General features: G+C 36.4%; 1 long non-coding RNA gene across 1 annotated transcript in view; it reads right to left on the reverse strand.

The window, feature by feature from the left end:
- Positions 1-24,819, reverse strand: part of LOC113480726 — a 41,905-nt gene extending 17,086 nt beyond the window's left edge. Inside the window, exons 1-2 of the long non-coding RNA XR_003398517.1 lie at positions 24,663-24,819; positions 179-343 (exon numbers count right to left, since the gene is read on the reverse strand). This is a non-coding gene — a long non-coding RNA (uncharacterized LOC113480726). The remainder of the gene's footprint in view (positions 1-178; positions 344-24,662) is intronic.
- Positions 24,820-25,168: the final 349 nt, after the last annotated feature.

Raw genomic sequence — 25,168 nt, forward strand, 5'->3', positions numbered from 1 at the left:
CTGTAATTACAAGGGTATAGGTGTCAAAAGACAGAAGCTTTATAGGAACTGAGTAGTACTGGAAACCAAAATCCTAATATTTCAGGATGAAATAACAGCAATTTGGGTAAAAATTATGCATTTCAGTATCAGGGGGTTAAACTTTATGACAAAAGGTATTTACCGTTTTTGGACATACCTTCTGTTGTCCTTAAAAAGGTGAGAAGGTCAGCCAACAATTATGCATCAGGTAAGAAGCAGCTTTTATGCAGTCTACTTGTATCCTCATTCAGATTTAGTTTTCAGCCATTTTCTGATCATGAACTCTTCTGTGGTTAAGTAAGGTTCATCTCAAAACAATATCCTGTAACAGAAATAGATTTTTTGGGTTTTTTTCAATTTTATATATACAAGCCCATGAATAAAAGTTTTAGCTCAAAAGACTGAATGTCTCAGAAAGTTTTTGACATTAGTGTTGGAAATAAAATATTTTTCAGCAGGCAAATACCCTTAGAAGTTCCTCATAAACAATCCAGCTAAAGTATTCCAAAACAGTAAATATGTACCAGCACTTTAAATTTAAGGACTTGAGCCACTGCTCTTATACCAAGTTAATGCAAGTGTAATTCCACTGACTTCATGAAGATACATCAGAAACGAATTTTATATGGCTCAGAATTAAGCCTATGTTAAGCTTAACTTTGAAAGAAACCAGCTGAACTTGTGCAGGGAAATATTAATATAGTAACCTATGCAGGAAGCGATCTGTGGAGTCAGTTAAGGTTTCACGCCCGTTACACCACAAGTATGTGAATGGGTATTTTCTAGTTTTCAGGGCTCCATATAGTGTATCAATCTCCATTATAATGGGATTGGTGCTTTTGATTTTTATTTTTTTTTTTAATTGCAGTAGATCATTAATATTTTAACATTTTTTTTAATAAATCTTCAACATTGGAAAAATATTTGAACATGTGTACAGCTGCATTTATTTCAAAGCTCTTTTTTGCATCTCAGATTGATTGTCTATATAATTTCTATGCTACAGATGAAAGCACAACAATATTGTTATTTGCTAAGTATGAATTTCAATGGAAAAACCAAATTTCAAAACAAACAAACAAACAAACAAACAAACACCAAACAAAAAAACAAAGAGAAGGCTTCTGAAACTTTTTGTGTATCTTAAAAAACAGCTCTAGTGAAAAAAGTCTAAGGTAATACTTCCTTTCTAGAAACAATATAGATTTTAGAAAATATGTTATGTAACATGGTATATATGACACAGATAAGGAAGGAGTTGTACATCTGAGTTGAGAGCATTTTTTCTTCAGTGCTGTTTAATAACAGTATTTAGACAAAATGTCATTAATACTGTTTTAAGAAGAGGTCCATTTCTCCAAATCTTTAAATACTGCCCCAGTCCACATGCCTTCCAGCTCCCTGTGAAGGTCTGTGCTGTGTCACACACCCATGTCCTCACCTCCCCAGGAGGTCAGCAGCAGATGAGTTTGCTCAAAAACAGTGCCCCCAGAACCATCCAGGTAAAATGTGAATCGGTACCAGACCTGCACTTCCCTGTGCTGCTCTCAACAGCCTTGGCTTCACCAGGACATAAGTTTTATGAGTAGTTAATAGTTAAGAGGAGTTAAAAGTTTTATAAATATTCGACTGCTCAGGAATCTAATATTTAAATCCTAGACTAAAAGGCTGTGCCAAATATCCAAAATAAATTTCAGTAAAGGAGATATGTTGTTATTCCTCCTTTTGGGGACATATTTATGCTCAGCTCCTGAGGTTTAGGGACAATTTACAGCAACATGTAACATACACCAATTAATTTGCTTTGCTGTGTCAGCTACATGCCTACAGTATATGTTCAGAAAATTGTATTTCAGAAATAAAGTGTTTGACTAGTAACATAACAGAATCAAGAGGAATTTGAACCTTCATTCTCTGAGTATATTCTGCATTCCTTGTTATTACATTATCTAAAATTGCAGTGGTCATATTTCTTGCCTAGGCCTATTCAGGCCCTCTGTACAAACTGAATTTCATCCATTAAGCAGATTGAGGATATGCCTACTATGTTGTTAGTGGCATTGTCAGCAATGATTTATGTTTAAGAGAAAGTGGGCAAATGTGCTCAGATTCATATGTGGTAGTATTGTCCGGAAACTTGTTCTCATTGGTGGAAAAAATTCATAATTTCATTTTAAATGAGTCGCCTATTATCCTCTACTTTAGCTTTATTAAGAGCTGATAATTACTCTGCTAGTCTTGTTCAGTATGTATTATTTCGTCTCTTGTTATTAACTGCTGGAATTACTATCCCTGTAGTTTGGAAAGAGCTCAATATTCTTTCATTTGACAGATGGCTTACCAAAATCTGGGTAACTCTTAGCTGTATGGGAAAAAAAACCTCCAAAACATTAGCCCCAAGAACAATTCATACTACAGATATCTGAATATATGGCTATTTTTAGTATTATGCTGCAGCTAGCAATAGAAGAGAAAGTCAGGGATTCTGTAATGCTTTTCTCCTCACACTCCCAAATGACATGGATCACAGAGGATGTAAATAGGTTGCCTCAGTGTGCTGCAGAGTCTTGGTACCACTTTTCCAAATTAGATGTCTCCTGCCATGTTCTTTGGGAACTGTAGCTTCCAATTTATTTCCAAGCAAGTTGACATAAGACCTTCCAATTCTCATTCAGAAAACCTTACCTTACTCTGGACATTTCAATGCTAGTGCAGCCTTATACCCATCCAGGCAGTTCTTTAGGACTTGGACCTCTATAATTTATTTCTTCAGGCTAATGCTTATAGGAAGAGCTAATTGGTTTTTATTACGACACAGGATAGTTGCAAAACATGAATGAACTCTTCAACACAAAGCTGAAATAGAAACTGAAACCTTCAAGACCGGTGGAAGCTGAAAACGATTGGTTTACTTTTAATTTATGCTACTGAAATAATAGAGGAGAAGGGAGCAGTTGTAGAACAGTGGAAGAAAGCAGCATGTTATCAAAGGAGAGGTGGTAATTCATTAGAGCTTTCTGTATGTGTGGGTAATTACTGCTTACAGAAAATTGAATGGTTAGCTGAAGATTTGGGATTTTTATAACCAGTAGTTTGAACAATTAATTATTTGCGAGAGTCAGATCCAAGTCATCTTGCTCAAAATGAGGAATCTTCCTCTGAAAGTCTCACACTGACTTGAGCTTACCAGCTTGAAAATCAGGATGTTTATCCTTTTGCATAAGAGTTCAAGATCTGGCCTTAGCTTGGGCCCAAATAGTCATTTTGTGGATTTCACCACTTTCAGCCCTGAGACATACTGTTGTCTAAGACTAAATCATAAGCCTGCTCAGCCACTGCTAAAAATACCGCTCCACACCCTTGCATTAAAGTGTTCATTTATACCTACACACAAGGAGTGTTGATGCAGTGTGATCACCAATTTAGGGAGCATTTTCATCCTTCCTCTATTTTTTTTTCTCCTTCCTACTCCTTTTCCTCTCACATACATCAAGCAGGCAGAGCTGAGAGGGGAGGGTGAGGAAGGTGAGTCCCCATGTCCCTCAGGAATGACTGGGGGAAGAAGACGTTCCTTCTGCTCTGAAGGGATGAGCTCCTGGTCTGTCGTACCACATTTCAGTCCCAGCAGCCCTGTTCTTAGTGCTGGTGGCAGACACTCTTGCCAGAGTATTGCTCATTCACTCCTGCTTTCCTCCACACGAAATCTATATGTGTAAGACTCGTTACAAATTCTCCACAGTTTTTTCTACCTGACTGTTATCAGCTTAAACAAATTGCTCACACCAGGCTTCCTTCCTTTTTCAAGTCAGATTTTCCATTGATTATAAAAAGAAGATTCTGCTTTGAAAGGGAAGACATATGTTATTTTTCTCTGATCATTGCTGTGGCATTCATTCTCAGATGTAGCACAGAAATTTCTTCCAAAAAAACTTGGTAGTTTTGACAAAATTATTCTAATCAATAAAATTGCTTTCTTCTTGTCAAAAATGCCTGGTGTCATCTACGCATGAGAATAAGAAAATACTACAACCCTTATGGTAAAATAATATAAACCTAATTCACTGGATATTGAATGATTTGAAACATACCATAGCACTGATTGATTTGAAGAAAGTCAAGAAAATAAATGATGCAACTTCTTAACTCTGCCTTTCAAAAAGCTAAACCATTGTGCTCCTTTATAAATAAAGGATGGATAGCCTGAACCTGAGAAGTACAGCTAATTACATGGCTTTCTAAGACAAGCCATGCTAATTTGTTTTAATGTTTGCATTTCCATTTTTATGAGTTTCTCTAGTTTCCACAGTGTTTATAATTCTGTTCTAAATCAAATGGAAAACATTTAGGCTGATGCTTGTCTTGTAACAATTGTAGGACTCTATGACTTTGTGATTTTAACTGTAGTTATTGTAAAGAATGTCTTTAGTAAAAACAATATCTTAAGATGTAAGGAGCAGTTAATAAAGTAGCTCAATGACATATTGCTGGACTGACTGGACACACCACTCCTCCATTAAAGGATATGTGCTCATGTGAGTGTCTGGATACATAAAAAAGAGGAAGCCAAGAGTTATTAAATAGGCATGTCAACTACCCTTTACAGGTATGTGTACAGATTTGTGCTGATTTTTCTTCCTTGTTTCTCCAAAATGATCAAAAATATGCTGTACACTGTGGGTTATTAAATTAAAATTCAAGTGCAGGAACACAAATCATGTAGATATAAACTCTCAGACTTGTTTGCATTACAAAGATTTCTGTGCTTGACAGTAAGTCTTAAACATGAACTGGTTGGCAAAATAATACATCCTGCTTTGTAGTAATGAAAATTAAATAAATAATATGCAAGTTGAATCCCACTTGAGATTCTGTTGACCATGAGCTGACAAGTCCTAAGGTAAAGAAGGGTCACATCTGAATGGTAGCACCGAGGAATAAGAAGCCCATCAGACAGTATGGGTTTGTTGAGAACAATATGTGGATATAAAAGAATAATATCTTAAAATTTGAGGGATGCTACTAGTTTGCTGACTGGAGGTAAACCATTTTAGAAAAAATGAAACTAATAAGCCCAAAAGTAACAATCAAGGAGAGTTGAGGGGCAAACAGGATCATCAAAGAAAAAATAATCAGTACTTTATTTCATTGATAGCTCTTATTTCAGTTCTTTTGATTAGCTCGGTCACAGCTTTTATTACTTTATGTGTCACCTGTTATTCCTGGGAAAAAGGAAAGTGTCAGTCATAAAGTTAAGAAGCGAAACCTACAAAGGTATTATATTTCCTTTGCATAAAAAGGATGGTAATGAAAGCAGAAAACTAACCATTTCTCTTAGTGATTATTACAGCTCCAGAATATGGTAAGTGAATTGAATATTATATTGTGCATATTTAGCATTTAACCTGATTGTCATCAGGAGGCAAAGAACTTTTACATAGTCAAAGATGTACACTTGAATAATTATTTAATAGCCATAAACAATGGTTCAGCCAAGTGGTAATTATCTGTAAAACAAATTATTTTTAGGAGACTGGCTGTTCGCTATACTAGATTGTTAAATGTCTTCAATTATTCTTACAATAGTTTTTAATGGAAATAAAGTTTTATGGGATTCTTTTACAAATCTAACTTTGCCTGACACTGTTACTGTGACTTCAGGACTCATCATTCATTTTTGTGGCTTTCAGAAATGTTCCCTATCTTATGCTTGCTGTTTCCCCTTGTTTATACCTGCACACACACACACACACACACACACACACACACACACACCCCTCGGTCCTTTAACTATCTGCCTCTTCGCAGTCAAAAGGTGAAATGCACAGACAAAGTGAATTATATGAGGAAAAAAATATTCAATCCTTCATTTTCCTCCTCAGTTCCTGAAGAAGTTACTAGAGAGCAAGCCCCTCGTGGACAAGAGACGCTGTGAACATAAAGGGTAAAAGGAAGAACTCTGCAGTGCATACAGATTTGTTTGGTTTCATCTAGGTCAGTGGAGGCATTACAGATTTACATCAGTGTTCAAAGCATCCAGTCTGGGGACCCTGCAATGTCAGTCATTAGGATATGCTTGCAAATTACTAGCTTGGAGGGTTTATAGATTAAATAAAATTAGTAATAACGTAGATTTATTCCTTGTCCCTCCTCATTAGACACACCTGCCAATATCCATAAATAGCTGTAGAAATTGAGACCTTTTATAAATTATTAACAAATAAATATTTGATAAGAACCCCAGTAGGTGACCTGCCTTAGAGGACCACATTAAGGACAATCTCCATTAAGGACAATTTCTGAATGATAGACAATGCAAACTGCTCAATCTCTTTAATGTAAATGTTACAGTGATCACAAGATCAGAGTTAAATATTTATGTGGTAAGAAAACACCACTACATTTCTCTTTGAATACTCCATTTATGGATTGGCTTCTAAGAGCTCTAAAATCCTCAGGTATATGCGCTTCACCTTGGAAATTAGTCTACATACAGATGTTCTTTTTTGGGGATCATGTCATTCTGGTGGAGAGAGTGCTCTTAGATGGACAAGTGGGTTATCGATGTTTATTACAACTCCCACACCAGGTACTACCATCCTCTCTCAAGGATGGTAGATCGTGTGAATTCTCCCTAAACCACTCAAACTGAATTAAAGCAAAGTAATATAGTAGTTTAAAGACCAGAATTTTGAACTTTGGAAACATGCACAAAGTTCATTCTCTGGCCCAGAACAAAAGCAGTAAGGCATGACATGATATGACTAGACACCTTTTCATTCAAATCATGAGAGTGACTTTATGCAGAGTGCCTGCAGAAGAGACCCTGGCCCATGTGCTTTTCCCTGAACCCTAAGTGAGCATTGCCCGTGATGATTTGATGTCTGTCCAAAACTGTGCCAGAGAGAATGCTAGCAATTAATCAACACAGAGAATGGCAGGACAGTGCTTACACCTGAGTCCTGGCCCTATTTAATTTGCTAATGTAGAGTTAAGCGTTGACGAGCATCCCACAAACAAGATAACTGAAGCTGAGAGCCCATGAAAGTGCCAGGACTAGGTCGGAGGCAGGTGGGATGGGTTCCTGCTTTTTTACAAAATGCTTCTGTTCCTCATCTGGAACCAACCCCGGATCCTCACCTCTTCCCATTTCCCTTTTACTGCTGAGCATGCAGAAGATGGCTGCCTGCTGCTGCTTCACGACTAGCTCGGACAGGACAAACCTGTCTACATAATGCCAGTCCTGCTGAAAATCAATCCAGATAGGTGCTGATAACATTCTGCATAAAGAAATATTTCTGTTTTCCTCTTAATTACTTGGATATTTAGGAGAGGATATAGCTATGCTGCATTAAAAAAACAACAACAAAAAGAAAGTTAATGTGAAACAAAGGGAAAAAAAGAACCATTTTGTTTCCATACTCAAAATAGGGAAAATGTCTGAATTAAAGCTGCCTGTGTGGTTTTATTCACTATGTTTAGTAACAGGAATACCAAGAAATATTTCTAATTTCATTACTTACAGTGTTCCAGGGATGTAAAAGAACATGTATTCAATAGTGTTCCTTCGCTGGTGGCATGACCTATATTAAATATTAATGCAAAACGTTAGTACATCAGCTTAAAGCATATATGCATATTAAAGTGTGTGCAGAAAGCTGTCATGTTGTCCTCAACCTCAGCACACCAATTGCATGTTTGGTTTGGATGCCTGGAAGACTTAAAGAATTTGGTATGTATGAATTTTATGCCTATTATTTCCTACTTTCAAAATGTAGGAGTTAAGCTCTGAAGCAATCTTGAGGGGAAATTGTACAAATGGCACTGTTATTATTTATCAATGAAAATAATAAAGTGGTTAAGAAAATAATGTTACTTCATATTTTGATACATGCAATAGATAAATATCCTTATCAGTTAAAGCTCTAATTGAGGTCAGACCTTACATGGATCACAAGGAAAGACCACACTTAATTATTGCTGTGCTTTGTACAGTAGCTGCCTTTTGTTCCAGGTGTAACTGATAAAGATAGCTATGGCAAGGCCTATGTTTTTCTCAGTTCCAGCCACCATGGTGAGCAGTATGTTTTGAGCAGCAGTATGCTGATTTCACTGAGCACATTTTAAAGCATTTTCTTGCATTGACAGTTGGTGTGTTTTCTAAATGGTTAATGCATTACCTAGCTCTGTACTCATATTTCCTATTAATTTCTTGTAGAGAAACAAACATTTCTGTTTATTCTCTCCACCTCTCTGAGTGATCCTGGATCAAAAATTGAAAGTCTTGTCAGTCATAAATTGCTTCATTTCCACCGACAAAATACTACAGGACACTCTCTGAAGAAAATGTAAATTATTTACATTATTCTAAATCCATCGGTCTTTATACATGGGCTGACACAATGTTATGTTTAATTAATGAACTTCTTAAAGAAGGCCATCAGACCATTAAAGGGCATAAACTATTTATAAGGAAAAAAAAAATTAAGATTATTGTTTTCAGCATAAATATTCCCAACTGTCAGGTTCGGTGTTTGGAAACATCACTTAGGAGGCACCAAATTTGGAGGTAAAACAAGTAAAAAAATTTCTTCCCAAACTCTTGGTTATTCCAGTCAGGTGTCAAGTACAAGCTGCCTTTTTTTCCTCCCTTGATTACACTGATCATCATGGAGATGATGAATTGGCTAGAGTAAAGCAAGAACAGTACAAAAAGACTTTCTGTTCTTTCAGGCTGTTTATTATTTTTAATTACAGTGATATTTAGTTGAGACTATTGTCCAGAACTTATCAAATATTGTTGGAGGTGTAGCCTAGAGCTGACTAAAACCTATCTTCAATATCAATAAAAAGATTAATGTCACAGACAAAGGCAGTGCACTGTGTGCCTTCAAACAAAACTCCACTATTACTCTTATTGTCCACAAAGATTTAGCCTAAGAAAATGTTCTAAACTATAATTTAAGAGTACTACTTTCACTCAGTACTTCCCACATCTGTAAGATGAGATCTGTTTAGTAATTCAGCCTGTCCTGAACAATGTGAAATATCATTATACTCTGCAAAGTGTTTTTCAGCACGTGCCTTGCCCCACATCCTTGCCTGAAGCAAATTTACAGGCCCAAATCCTTGTTCCGTGCAGGTTCATAGAAATCTTATAACTGGTCTTGGTGAAACCTCAGCAAATACTCTGAGCAGTCTCTCAAAGCCCCACACAAACACTCACTCACCCATCCACTTACTCCCCCCCCAGTGGGATCAGAGAGAGAATCAAAATGGTAAAATTGAGAAAAGTCATGAGATGAGATAAAGATGGTTTAATAGGCAAAACAAAAGCCACTCACGCCAGCAAAGCAAAATCAGGAATTCATTCACCAATTCCCATCAGCAGGCAGGTGTTCAGCCATCTCCAGAAAAGTAGGGCTCCACCATGTGTAACAGTGACTTGGGAAGACAAATACCATCTGTCCAAACTTCTTCCTTCCCTGTCTTTATCTGCTGAGCATGATGCCATGTAGTGTGGACTAACCCTCTGGTCAGTTGGGGTCAGCTGTCCCAGCTGTGTCACCTCCCAACTTCTTGTGCATCCCCAGGATACTCACTGGTTGAGTGGGGTGAGAAGCGGAAAAGGTCTTGACTCTGAGAAGCGGAAAAGGTCTTGACTCTGCGTGACAGCTGTTCAGCAATAATGAAAATATTTCTATATTATCAATGCTGTTCTCAGCACAAATACAAAACATAGGCCCATATTATCTATTATGAAGAAAATTAACTCCATCCCAGCTAAACCCAGCACACTCACACGGGAGCAGTTTTTCTGGCAGGACCTGTGACCCCTGGGAGACACATGCTGGAGCAATTCATTCCTGAAGGACTGTACACCATGGAAAGGACACATATTGGGGCAGGGGAAGAACATGAGGAGGAAGGAATGGTAGAGACAAGTGTTATTTACTGACCACAACCTCCATTCCCCATCCCCCTCTACCTACTTTATTATTAATTGTCAATAAATTAAATTAATCTTCTCTATATCAAGTCTGTTTTGCCCTTCATAGTGACTGGTCAGTGATCTCCCTGTCCTTATTTCGACCCATAACTTTTTCATGTTATTTTCTCTCCCTGTTCTGTTCTGAGGAGAAGGAGTGAGAGAGCAGCTGGGTGGCAGCCAGTCAAGGTTAAGCTACCACACCTGTCTTTTTGGAATCATATTTGTCTTGGTAATTTCCATAGGATGTATGGAAGTAGTCTCTAAAGCTTGAGGCTTTCAGTCATCCCTGAAAACATAAGCAGAAGTTTCTTAACTGATCCTTAACTGACCTTTCATTGATCTACAGCCATCTTCACTGCTCGTTTGCCCCAAAGCACTTAGTAATTTTCCAAATCTGAACTGATAAATTCTCACAGAAACAGTTTTGTTTCCATAAGCAAGACTGTGGCATAGTGAAGTGGGTCAGCAATGACACCAGCAGTCAAGACTTCACATATGGAAGTGTTTGTGGTAGTACATGATAAAATTTGATAATACTGCTACTATCTCAGAGGCAGAAATCAGTTGCAAATACAACAGATATTTTTATTATTAATATTTGTTCTGTTTAATGGCCATAAATCTGTCATTTGTTCCACTTCCAACCTGCTTTCCCATTAATCAAATGGATATGCTCACATTGCTGTAGTCTTCTTAGCCATGCCCTGAACTAAAAGCAGTATGAAAAGTTCACTGTGACAGAACCATAGCCAGATATTTTGATTCCAAAGCTTGCATTCATGTGTTGATTTTCATGATGATGTTTTAGATAATACCTTCAATTTCCTTAGTCCAATGCGCTCACACATCTCTAATAGGTAATACTTCTCTGCTGAGGTGCATGACTCTCCTTAAATGCTAGTGCAAAAGAAATAGATAACGGTGTTTTCTTACTGATCTGTAATATTTTTTTAATTTTTTTTTTTCTGTTGCCAGGAATGACAGAGAGGCTGTTTACAAGTAGGGTTTGTTCTGGGCACTGTAAGGCTGTTCTGGTGCTTGAGCTGTGAGGGAATGAAGCATGGGGCAGTCAGCCACAGCAAGGTTACCCCCAGGCACCTTGGAAATTAGTAATGTGGCAAGCTCCTAAGAGCAGCTTTCAGGAATGGTCTTAAAAGGTCCTGTGGGGCAATTCAATCCTTGAAAGTCCATACATTACAGACTAGTGTGAGGAGATGATTACATTAGTGCCTGCACCTCTGGCCAAAAAAGTCCATTGTATTTGTGAGGAAGGAGTTCATCATCCCACTACATTATATTAAGAGATCACTATAAAGCTAACAACCCCATGTTTTTATCAAAATGCGTAGTGTTCATCATAAACAGACAGGACTTCATCTGCAAGGTACTTTAATTATTATACACAATGTACTAATGCTTTCCATGTGGTTATTTGGCACCTAGCACCTCAAATAAATTCCCTTAGTAAGTTTACTTTCTAAAAGGTCCCGAAAACTAAAAGTCCTGATTTATTCATTGTTTCTATTACAGAAGGAAAGTAAAGAAAATCTGATAAACTCTGCTTTCACTGGATACCAGCACAGATTTTTGGAAGCTGACAGTTCAGATGAAAGCCAGACAGGAGGTCAGCAACCCTTCATGAGCCTGTGGACACAGAATGGTCAGAATAAACTCAAACTTCACGGCTTGATAAGACAGACTTTTCCCCAAGGCTAGATCCGTTAATAACTCCTGCTCACATCAGTTTCCATAATGCTCTGGAGAGCTTTCCTATCACTTCAGTTGTGAAGGAACCATAAGGTATGCATAAGCAACTGCATGTTACAAGAAGCACAGTGAAGTAAAAAGGATCCTTATCTTAGATAGGAAAAAAGAAATCTTAATCCACTAAATATAATTTAACAAGCCTCCACCCTTCCACACCTGTAGTTAATAGATTTTTGTACAATTTCTCAATGACCCCAGGCAAGATGTTATAACTTAATTTCCCAACAGTTAAGGCAAAAAAAAATATGTACCAGCTCTTCCATAGAATACATCAATATTTTAATCATTGTGAGAAAAATTGAAGTCTTTACATTAAAACCAATGTAAGAACCTATCAAGGCAGGATTTTATTTTTTTTTTTTTAATTTCTCTGTTTGTTTTCCTAATACATTAAATAGCTTGGCATAACTCACTTTTAATGTAAGAACTAGAACTCAGCAAATTGTACTTTAACGTATAGGTTTAATATAGCCACTATGATCTGGAAAGTATCTTGTTATGAAAATGAATTTTTTTTTACCAAAAATGAATGAAGAAAACAACAGAGTCAGCAGTTTCTATGTGGAATAAGAAATGCCAGAAAGAAGACACAAGTGAAGAAAAGTGCTTGAGTAATGGAATTTGAAAGAGGTGATGGAACGAATTAGTAGAAAATCAGTGACTTTAAATAAACTGATGAGAGGAAAGACACTGAAGAACAAAACATTAATACACAAGTCTCCAAACACTCACTACTGAAAGTGGACATGAGGATGGGCATACAGCTGTTTCTATTCAAATTCTGGCATGCCTTAGTTCATGGATGACAAGAATAATTATATTTTTTTTAGTAAATACTTGACCTTTAAAGATGTAGACTATGTTTTCACACATACAATGTGATACGTTTGAAAAGAAAAATATTTTCTCAAGAAGAGGTAGCAATATTTAAGCAGTTGACCAAATAGGCTAATGCCACAGAAAATTAAATAATTTATCCTACTTGCATGGATTTAATCATGTGTTAAAATATTAAGTGGCTTGTAGTAAATTTCCATACCTTAAGCTATGCTATATACTATATTTTTTCATATGTTTCCTTGATTTCAATAATGTCTACCAGCAGTGGTGTAGGAGAGTCAAAAGCTAGTGGAAAGGAGGAAATATTTGGGTAGAAAATTATATTTGTAATTTCTCAGCAGAAAACCTGATAGCACTATCTAGTTATCATCTCCAACTACAGGACACAAAGCCCAAAATAACAGCCAAATCTGATGTCAAACGAAAAATCAATATCAGTGAAAATAACATTTTACTTATTTCTTCTCTTGTCTCTTTACTTACATTCTTGGGTTAGTTTTATTGCTGTTGTATGCAGACAAATACTCACCAAGAGAAATGACACTTAATTTCATGTGAAAACCTGTTATCACTGAAAATCTGTTGATTTTATAAACACTCTGCACCTCCAGATGTAAAGTATTTGCCCAATATACCTTATTAGTTTTTAATCATGGCCCCAGGCCCATACAGGTTTGACTCTAGTTATTTTGCATCTCTAGAACTGTGGATATAGGGATTATAGTTCATAAAAACTACATTTTAAAATTTAATGTCAGAAGATTTACACACTATCTCTTGAGAAACAGTACTGCTAAAGTTTTCAGAATCAAAACTGTTTAATCACTAAACCTATGAAAATAGAGTGGAGGTTACTTACTGATTCTAGGATCAGGAAAAATTAAACATTTATACCTTTAAGGCATATTGATGCCTTTAGCAACACCTTCTACATGAGTTCCACCATTTATAAAAAGATGTATAGGGAAGTCACTGGACAGCAGGTGCATGTAACACTTTGAAGGACAGGCTTTCTTTATGTTTAGAAGAAGAATATGGAACAACATTTTTTCCTATGTGACTGTGCCCTCTCTTTAGCATTTGATTAAAATAAAAAGCCCCACACATTCAAATAATTGTAGAAGCATGCATAAATTGCACAAGAATACATTATCTGTAGTTGCCAAATGGTGAAAAAATGTAATATTAGACAAGTCTACATTTCTAGCTAATGTTTTTATCTATTTCTGTCTAATTTCTGATCCATGGCAAGAGAAGGAATTAATTTTCATTGCTGTGAGTCTTCTTTTGACTTTGGCAATATTTCCTAGACTATTATATCCAAGAATTTCACTTGTGAATCCATGCAGAGACTCCTGCATTTTTTGTTAGTCTATGAACAGGAGACATGTCAAGTAAGGCACATAGCAGAAGTAAACTCAGGGATAAAACGTAAAATCTCCGCAAAACTTAGGAGGAGACAATGACATATTGGACTAAGCTACAGCCTTATGTTAGGCACTGCTCCAGGAAAAGTCTAGGTATGCTAGAGAGAGAATGAATGAACTGTAGAATGATAAAATCACCAGTTTTACTCTTTTGTGAAAGGTTTGTGTTGTGAACCTAAAGAAGTAAACAAGAACACCAGCATCACAATTTATTAGGAGAGTATGGGATGTATAAGGGAAAAGACATGGTCCATACTTCCTTTTAAATTCCATCCCCCCCAGTGGTAGAGGGATAGTAGCTGTTGCTTGCTCAGATCTTCAGGACTTAAAGAGGCAGGTGTTATTGTTCTTTATGGCTATGACTGAGTATAAAAATACTCAAATACTTTTTAACAGAAAATACACTAACATATATGATGCCACTTTCATTATTTTTATACATAAATTGAAAATAGATTCAACAGTGAAGGTTGTGAAGTTAAGGAAAAGGTGATAATTTTGGCTGTAGTTTGAAATTTAACTTTCCTGCTCTGGCGAGAAGAATCTTTTTGAATACAGGACAATATATAAAAAAAAGTTTCTTCCATGAACTATCAGTCATAAAGCAGCAAATGAAAGATCTTTCAAAAATCTTCACTGAAGGATTATGCAACCAGTAGCAACGGTAAGATCTTTACATCCATTAGACAATCTTTTCCCATATCTTGTAAAATAATCTTCAATGTTTCACATTCAGGGATATAAAACAACATGGGGAAAATATTAATTATGCTTATAAGAAATCAACAGATCAGGAAACCAATAGGTTGGACACTACCATTAAAACTTCACAAATGACTTGTTAACAAACTCAGGTCTGATATCAAATGTTAAGATTTCCATCCATATGCTTAGACATGAGACTAATTTTTTATTTTTTTTTTTTCTCCCTGGTCTTCACTGTAACCCAAACCTACTTAGCAAATGCTTCTGTAGAGAAGTGCAGACAACTGTCTTCCTGGAGGAGCTCCCTCTGAACGAGGATTTGGAATATAATGATATATTCCTGTAACTGTGCATTTAACACCTATCAAAAAGCAAAGTATACTAGATTAAACTCAGTGTTCTGCTAACATGGGCTAAGACCCCATTGTACCAGGTCAGCTCAGGTCACAAGCGGAAAAAAATACATATAAACACCTTTGTAAAGATATTGAAAGGTAAGGATTCTTCTCTAGAAGCCAACAGTTAAAAAGGGCATTCCGGTTCTAGCATGCTAATTGGACAGAAAAGTGCTGACACTGTTGAAGACAGTTCTAACCAATTTAAGAGTTCCCTATCTTCCCATTTTAGATTTCACAAGATGCTGCACTACAGCTGTGTTCCCCATATTGGCCGGTGCAAATGCTCCTGAAACATTTGGAAAGACATACAGTGTTTCAGCACACGGAGGCTTCCATTAAACACGCCATTATCCACCTAAGGAGAACACCTGATTGCATCTTTCACTACAACAGTCTCCCTGCTGGAGGAACTTTGCCTGGCAGACCGTTCCACTACAGGATCAGTCACAGATGCAATGCTTTTCACTATTTCTGTTCCAGTAAGATCTCTTCAGCCTTTCTTTATGCCTTATCATGCTCTTCTGTGCTATTCTGTACTAAAAGCAAGTACTCTTGTTTGTAATCCATAAGCACATTTGTGTAATCCTGTCAAGCAGAAAATCAAAAATGGTCGGTGAGGACAATGAGAGGGATCTGCTGAAGCAAAAATATTCCATCATATTAACAGCTGCTTGGGAACCATCTGCTGAGATTACAAGTTAGGATAGGAAAGCACTGCATTCCCATTTCCCAGGTGAAGCCATGCAGTGAGAGAAGTTAAGCCAGTTTCTAAGGTGTATGGATTCCCTTGGAAGTATGAATATAATGCAAATAACACTAATATTTACCTGTAATTAGCCCTGTCAACCCAAGAGTTACTGGCATACTCATTTCCTAGACTTTGCTTCATTTACTTGAAATTCTAAACAATCCCATAGCATTTTGGCAGGATGTTTTAAAAAAATAGAAAACCTGAGAAAAAAATGTTCCATCATTTTTCATAAGGATCCGATCTTCAGAAACATATAGTTTCATATTGATTATAGACTCTAAATTGTAGTTTCATGGAAGTATTTACTTTGGACTGCAGACTATCAGGATAAAGTTGATTTCAATATTAGAAAAGAAAAAAAGTCTTCTCCTTCCTTGTTTGTACATCGGACCTAGCTATACATCAGCCATCATGCTTCTCATCCCATCTTCTGGTCCCATCTTCTGCTTGAGCAACCTGGATGTGTCTGAGATAAAGTTAAAGTAGAATCAGAAGGATTTTTCATTTCCCTTACAGTTCCCAAAATCTTTTGACCTCTATGAGAAGAATTAATAGTTGTCATCTGTGCTAGTTAAAAGGGAACATACTGAAACGTCCCCTGAAAGAAAAAGCTTTATAAAGATCTCAGTATCAGTTGTAAGTTTATATTGTGGGCATTGTTATTCCACTTACTGTCAGGATTACAGATTTCTTTCAAAATATTTATGTTTACCAAAGCTTTGTGTTTTTTAAAAGCATGGAATATTTCCAATTTACAGTCCAGTATGAAAATAAAGGGTTTGATTTTATCTGGAAATTTATCTGAGAAAAGGTATTAATTCTCATTTTCAGGAAGGCAACTATTTAGTTGCCAAAAGGACGAACTGTTCTTCAAGCACTTTACTAGGTCTCTGCAGCAAGTTTAATAGTGTCACATTCAGAAGGGATGCCATGTAATACTGAGGATAGAAGGTGGTTTTTAGCAAGCAGCACTAGATCCATCTGCCATGGAACAGCCATCCCAAAGTTCTTACTTTCATGTGTTGCTCAGCTACACTTTGGTTTCCTCCAGGAAGTGGCTGTCTTTAAACAGAGCCCTACTCTGCTTTTAACCATATATATTATTCAGAATGGTGCCATAGAGTTACTTTGAAATTAATATTCTGCCATGGGTTAGAAGAAAGAAGAAAAATCTCTCCCTCTCTCTTTTTTTTTTTTTTTTTTTTTTTTAGTTTCCCTGCTTCCCCAACTTCATGTTTGTGTTTTTTAACATGCTACATTCAAAGGAACTGTAGGGACCTATACAGAGCTACAGTACATTTATCCATTTATCTAACTTTTTTGTTCCTGTATTTTCCTTTTTATTCAAGAATACAAACACTGACTGCACACATTTCTCATAAAAGTGAAGTGTGTTCAATTGGACTGCAGTGCATATACCTTTCCATCTAATGCCTAGATAGTGCATGATACCCCTGGTACAGTCATTGGAGATTGATGAAGATTCATCATGAAGTATTTAAGGCTGAAGACTCAAAGTATTTGTAGCTGACATGTCCTAAAAACAAAGCTGTGGGTATGAGCATCAAATATGTAGCTAAAATGTTAGAAGTAACCAACTTCAATTATTAAAGAACAGGTGGTATAATTAATTTGAGATTAATGATGTAAGGAGAAAAAACATTAATATTTTTAATATAATTTTTAATCTTTCATATTATTTACTTAAAATCCTGTTGCATGTTTATACCATGAATAGACTTTGCATCATACATTGGCTTTGCAAGTCGCTGCAAAGATATTTCTGCTCTTTCTGGGATCATCAAGTAAAGAAGACGTTGGAAGACTGCAGCCCAGAGTTCAGACAGAGGACAAGAGGAACAGCACCTGGTCTCTTGTGCTACAAACTTTCTGGAGTTAGGTGGAGCATGCAAGGAAGAGCAGAGTCAAAGATTTGAGATCATTAAAGGTCAGTTCCAACACACCAGTAGTATCCAGGTATATCTCCTTCCCTGTTGAGGGTTCTCGAGCAAGATGTGTGCATTTCTGTGTGTGTCTAAGGGGCATTGATTAAGAACACCCGACTAATTTGTGATTAATGTTTCAGAATAGAAGACATACCTCTTTTATATAGAACCATATTCTATCACTCCGAGTTGGAAGTATCTTGGGGATCACTGACAGAGGAAGGACTTAATGTGAATAACATGGTGGAATCTGTCTCTACGTGATTTTGCTAAATATTATTTTGACCAAGTAGAACCACATTAGATGCAATCTAGTACCACAATGAAGATCCAAATGATGTGGGAAGCCTTTCACGATTCCAAACATAACAAAGGCTCATCTGTTCAGTGTAGGCAGAAGCATGATATATGCAGAAGCTGTTAAGCTATGAAACCACCATAAATGAAGAAGTCCATAATGCAAGCTGTGAAAAATCCACAGAAATTGTTTTCTTGCACACGTCAGTAGATGCAAAAGCATATGTACAAAGGCACATTTGCAGAACATTTTACTTAAACACTGCAGGAAATCCTGCTTCTTATGAAATATTTAAGTAACTATGTTTATTGCTGAGAAGATAGTAAAGAAAATAGATTTTCTAATCCTAAAATGCCATTCTTTGGAAGACTGGAAAGGAAGAAGTAGCAGAGAGAAAGAACAGGATCGTGTAATTATACCCGTCAACCTTCAAATAGCTATATTCTGAGAAATAGCATATGCAAGGAGAGAAAATGGGATATAGTCAGAATTAAGACAAACTTCTCAAATATATAGAATGATAAAAGTGTGATGAGAGATTCAAAAATGGCATAAAAATTTGCTGCTCAGATTGTACACAACACTAGCAAATATGCTAATTGAATAAAGGAAATGTTTTCCTCTTTTATATCCTCTTTATTTTGCTCATACTCTACCAGTCTTTGTGGTTGTACAGTACTACCATCTAGCTCATTTCCATTTACCTCTAAATATTCACAGATTTTCCCACAGTGGAGATGAAGGGAACAGACCATTGTTGTTGCAGTGGGAGTTAACATAAGAAATTTAAAATGTAATAAATTTATGAGACACTAATTAGTCATCAGTAGCTCTGTGTGTGTACATTTTGTTCTTTTTAAGGCTCTGTGAGATAGCTTTATCTACTTCAGAAATGGAGCAAACTATCTTTCAAGAAATGGGCAACAAAAGTGACTACATGGGGAGTTATTGTAGAACAGCTAAAAAAGTAAAATTAAAAAATCCTTTCATACAGAAAATAAATCTAACAAGAATACCACAGTAAGGCTTACAAACCTATAATGAAAAAGAGACTGGATGGCAAAAAGTAAGCTGATATGATCTGAGCCATATGAGGTCACTTTAGCTAAATGTATCTCTAGTGAACATAATTGGCAGTAGCCTAAATACTGTAGGCTATTATAAATTAAGATGGCTGAAATTATTATAAATAACCACAGGTATAAAACAAGCAGAATTCTTTTTCCTTGATAAAACACAAGAGTTTGGAAAAGAGTCAGTGAATTTCCTAGAATACCAAGAATTTAAAGCTGTAGCTAAGGAAAATAGGTACTGCTTGGAACTCAATTATCTGTTTCCATTTGCTTTCAGTGGAGTGGCTGAAAGTATAGATAGCCAGAACTTGGCCTCTTCCAAACATGAAGACAAGGTCAGTGAGGCTGGGATTCAAAATCATATTTGATACTTACAGAGATTGCACAACTATTTACTGTTTGTGCTGATTTTGGCTGGGATAGAGTTAATTTTCTTCACAGTAGCTAGTATGGGCCTATGTTTTGGATTTGTTCTGGAAACAGTATCAATAATGCAGAAATGTTTTCCTTATTGCTAAGCAGCACTTACCCAGAGTCAAGGCCTTTTCAGCTCCTCACCCCACCTGACCAGTGAGTAAGTAACCTGGGGGTGCACAAGAAGCAGGGAGGGGACACATCTGGGACAGCTGATCCCAACTGACCAAAGGGATAGCCCACACCATATGGCGTCATGATCAGCAGATAAAGCCAGGGAAGAGGGAGGAAGTGGGGGAAGTTCAGAGTGACGGCATTTGTCTTCCCAAGTAACCTTTACGCATGATGGAGCCCTGCTTTCCTGGGGGTGGCTGAACACCCGCCTGCTGATGGGAAGTGGTGAAGGAATTCCTGGTTATGCTTTGCTGGCATGAGCAGCTTTTGCTTTGCCTATTAAACTTTATCTTATCCCATGAGTTTTCTCACATTTACTCTTCCAGTTCTGCCCCCCCATCCCACCTGAAGGGAGTGAGTGAGTGGTTGTGTGGAGCTTAGTTGACAGCTGGGGTTAAACCATAACAAAGCTTAAGTCTTTGTGGCTCTTGAAACTGAGTGGAGATCACTATGGTGGGTAGGATCTCCTACATTGCTTTGTACCTCTCTCCAACAACAGATGGTTTTTGTCACCACTGGAAACAAGACACCAGATGATGAACTTTGACATGGCTTAAGGGTGATGAAGCTCTTGTGAATTAGGCAGACAACTAATGTGTCACAAATAAATGCTGGGGAAAAAAACAAAACCAAAACCAAATACAAAGTCATTTAAATACCAATCATTTGCCTGGTCTCAGTGGTACATTTGGTAGTCAAAGATTCATACTTAAGCATGAAACCAGTGATGTCTAATTCATAATGAAACATCTCCCTTGAAAAAAATAACTACTGTTCTGGAAAAACTGGAAAATATGAAATACTGTAGGGTCTGGGCTGTTTTGTTTTGGTTTGCTTTTAGTGAGAATAATAAATTTAACACAAATAACTCTAGGATAAAGGAAATCAAAAGAAAACTTGATATGGGAAAGGAACTTAGTAAACACAATGGCAGATGGAATTGCCTCAAAGAGACAATATTGTTACTTTACATGACACTTTCTATATAGTCTCCTCAAGTCATTTGTCCAAGAAAGAATAACAAATACATTTTTTGCCTTTTTTGGATTACATCAATATGATGCAGCTGCTGCTTCAGCCAGAGAAAGAATCATTCTCCCCAAGTAAGAAATAATTAAGTAAGGGTGAATGCCAAAAGTAGGATAGTTTTTAAATTGAAAGCTCTAAACATTATGGACAGCTCTGGATGTGGGATTATTTTTAGTATTTCAAGTAATGGTAAAAGGCTTTTTTGTATTCTGCAGTCAAACCTGTTTAAAACAGACTTTAATGATGCATATGCTCTGAATGTTTCTAATTAAAATTTTAACAAAACTCCAGGAGAAAGGCTTTGGCTGAAACAATGCAAGATTAAAGAAGAGAAAAAAACAAGCTAAATTTTATATTTCAAAATTGTGTGGAACACATACTATGCAATTTGGTAGCTAAAAATTAACATATTTTTTTACTTTATATGAAAATAAACAGAAGTCACTACAGAGGTGAAGGAAACAGGTGAAGGAAACATTTATTCCCTTAATGGTCTATGTATTTCTCAAGTAACACTGTTTGCTAAAAGAATTGAGGACAAAAGCTCAGGTAATATTTTGTAATTTTAATCTTTTGTGACCTACAGGATTCCTTCACTTTTGAATGCAGCTGAGTCATAAATAAAACCTCAGAAGAGAAAAAACAACGAAGTCCCCTATCATTTAAAGTGAAGGAACTTCCTCATTATTAACTTGAAGAAAACTGATGCTATCATAAGAAATGAGATGTTGTATTGCTCTCCAGAATACAAATCTACACGAACACTTTGCAACATTGACAATTTATGAAATCCACTGTGTTTTGAAAAAAATCAGGCTGGTACAAATCTCCAATGGAAATATCAGAGATACTAATATGGTCACTGATTAAATGTTACCATAGTCTTTTGTGATTAGCTAATTTTCACAAAGAAAAATATAGTGAAAGAAATGGTATAACAAATCCTGCACTAAGAATGGTTCATTCTTTACTTACACTAGCATTGACGTTATACATGCATATGGGAAAACTGGTCTTTGTAAGAGTGTGACTCTGATACTTTTCAGCTGGAAATAGATTAAAATAATAGATTTTTTGTGAAAATGCCCGATGCTTGTAATAAATCAGCCTGTCACATATATGCATAATGCTGTTAAAACCATGCATGCAAAAGAATTTATTTTTGCTCTTTCCAAATTTTAGTCAAAGAGCACATTTCTTTCTAATGTATTCATTGTCTGAAATTCCCCAAATATAGTGAAGCTATTGATGGCTTTCTTGCTTTTCATAGTGAATATTCAGTTGATTTCTCTTATGTTCAAAATCAGTCATTCTTTTAGATTTTAGAAATCCGTTGCCCAATTATTAAAAGACAGTGCCTTCAAAGCTCTAGTAAGTCCAATTGATTGTCTAATATGGAAGGCATTCATATAAAAATAAAAGGATGTTGAAATAACTAATGACAATCAAAAACAGTTTATGTAACTTTTATTTAACTCTGCCAAACAAACATGATATAAAAAATTTAGATGACAAAAAAAAAAAAAAAAGCTCAGTAATTATAATAGATGTTGGCAAGACATTTTACTTAAACTTTAGTGTCAGTGTTAAAAAACAGAATTTCACAAAATCAAAGTAGATCGTTAAAACTGTATGAAGACTAGTTACATGCAAAAATGAAAACAATTTGCCAATACATCAGCATTACTAAGGTACAATCTTGTTACAAAATTCCAAGTGTTACTTCATAGCAGCTCAAACTTTCTAGCAAATTTATGTGAGAAAATCAAAGTAGTCCGTGGCACAGTCTTTTGATGGAATAAATTTTCTAGACTGGTAAATAGTAATGATGACAGACCAGTTTTAAGAGTGGTCTGGATCACTTGGTAAGGTGATCTCCATTGAACAAAATATTAATTAACAGAAGTCAAACTCTATACATCCAATAATATAAACTCTCAATAGAGGAATATGACAACACTACAGAGAACTTAGTTGTACTAATAACCTAGGGAAAACTACCTGTCAGTTTATCGTTATAATTAGGGAAGAAACTGTTATCCTTGATATGTAAGCTGCAGAGTATTAAGAGAGAGTAGATAGAAATATCACTTCTGCACACATTAATAAAAATCCTGTGTCCCATTCTGATGTCCACATTGCAAAGAAAATGTGGAAATATCTCATGGAACAGCTTTATTAATTTTGTATACCTGGAGAGCATTTTTATAGTAAGGACAGTAGGAAGATCAACACATGTAATATATCCAGAAAGGGATTAAGAGGTGATTTGCCCTTGATCTACAAGTAACAACATGGGAAGTGACTCCTGGTAGCTCTGCTTATTATGCAAAGCTATTATCAAAACCTGATGAAAGCTGTCTGGTACATGGTTTAACCTGTTAGAGTTATTTACCAAACAGAACAATTAAGGATGTGCTGAATTCTACCTTGCTAGAAATCTGTACATCAAGACTGGGAACTTTCCAACAGATGTGCTAAAATTTAAAAAATGTTGTACGTTGAATGCAGGAACTGCTGGTTAAGCTTCTATGGCTTGTGTTATTAAGGGAGTCAGGCTATTAAAGATCATAATGTTCCTTCTCATTTCAAAATCTATTAAACTTATTTGATTGAGTCTTTTACTTCACTTTTATGCTTTCTAGAGGGAGAGAAAATGGTGGGGAAAAGCACAATGAACATCTAACCTTAGAATAGAAAAGCAAAATCAATTGATTCAGAAAGCCTCGTAATGGTTAACAGAATATTTTATTGAAATGGCCCTTGAGAATTTTACTGTGGAAGAGCATACGAGCTTGGAACTGCCTGTATCTTCTTATTAAAGGCTTTTAACTGATGGGATTGGCAATTAAATGAACAATTATTTGTACTAATTTAAATATGAAATGGCAATATATTTTCTCCTGGTTCAGGATGTGTTAAAGTGAGCTTACGAATGAACTAGCCTTGAAAATTATATCTGAACAAATTGTGCTTTCATCTAGAGTCAATGGCAAAGAACTAGATGCCCTATATATACTTCCCATATATCCTTTGCCTATGAAGAATTCAAGCTCCAAGAAAATGTTTGAAATGAAGCTCCTAAATTAGATATAAAAGTAACAAGCTATAAAAATTGCAATCTTGGCAACAAATTGGAAGAACCCTGGGGTGGGATTCATCTGACCATATTTTAGATGTGTATTTTAGGATGAAATTACTTGCATCACAGACTAGCTCATTTCTTTGTGTTGATTCCATAGAGATTCTAATGGGATGAAATCAGCTTGCAGATTCAGGTACCTAAACGTACATGTCTACACTTACATTAGGTGCCTAAACTCCCATTACAGCTCATGGAGATCCAATTAACACAGTCAGTGGAGCCTAGAGCAATTCACTTGCCTACAACTAGGTGTCCATTCAAGGGTTAGCTGAAACACTTTCCAGAGTCCATCACCTGCATTAACTGCAGTTGGATAACTATAGTGGGAGCCTAGACACATAGCTCATGTTTAGACACAAAAATATTAGTATTCTTAAAGACATAATATCATAAAGTTAGAAGCTTAAAATATATACATATATCGTCTGTAAGCACAACTCACTTCAGAAATAGTGTATACAACAATGAGTGTTTTGGAAGGCTGACAGGAAAGCAAGGAAGTGCACCATATTGAATCTCTGTTGTAGACTCTGTTTAAAATACAGTGCAAGGCCTCTCATCCACCCCAGCCCATTTATTCAGTGCAACAGAGTAGATCAACCTGCTGATCCCCAAAAAGTCCTGCATTCAGCCTGAGGGCTCCCTTCTGTGCAAGTGCAATGGTAAATATAACCAAGCCACCTCACCTGTTCCTCTTCACAGGGTGCGATATCTGAGGCTGAGGTTTGCAGAACATAAATTGTCATGAAAACACAAATCACCGTAGAGCGTCCGAACCTGCTGCAGTCCCCGGGAACCTGAGGAAAGGCTTCAGGAATGTAGGCAAGCTGGAGCTCCATAAATTGTGCCAGGTATAGCGTCATGAGCTAACGCAGCACTCCCCACCTGGGAAAGCCTGAAGGCATTATTGAGCTTCAGTGCGTATATACCCTCCTTTTGGTTCTCAGGGGTATAGCATGGAAATGCATTTTCTCTAATTTGCTCCTGAATCTCAGTACAGAAATAACAGTACATAAAACATATGCCGAGCTGAATTCTCAGATGTCCATTTCTAGGGAATTTCCCTCCCTTGAAACAACCTACCCACTCCTTTTTCAAAAAAGGGACTCATAAACCAATATGTACTTGGCTCAGAGCAAACAAGACTATCTTCAGTTTGCCTGACCTCAGTAAAACACTCCTGCCTTTTCCT

Source organism: Athene cunicularia (genome assembly GCF_003259725.1).
Source record: "Athene cunicularia isolate RWA chromosome 1 unlocalized genomic scaffold, athCun1 chr1_part1, whole genome shotgun sequence".
NCBI classification, from domain to species: Eukaryota; Metazoa; Chordata; class Aves; order Strigiformes; family Strigidae; genus Athene; species Athene cunicularia.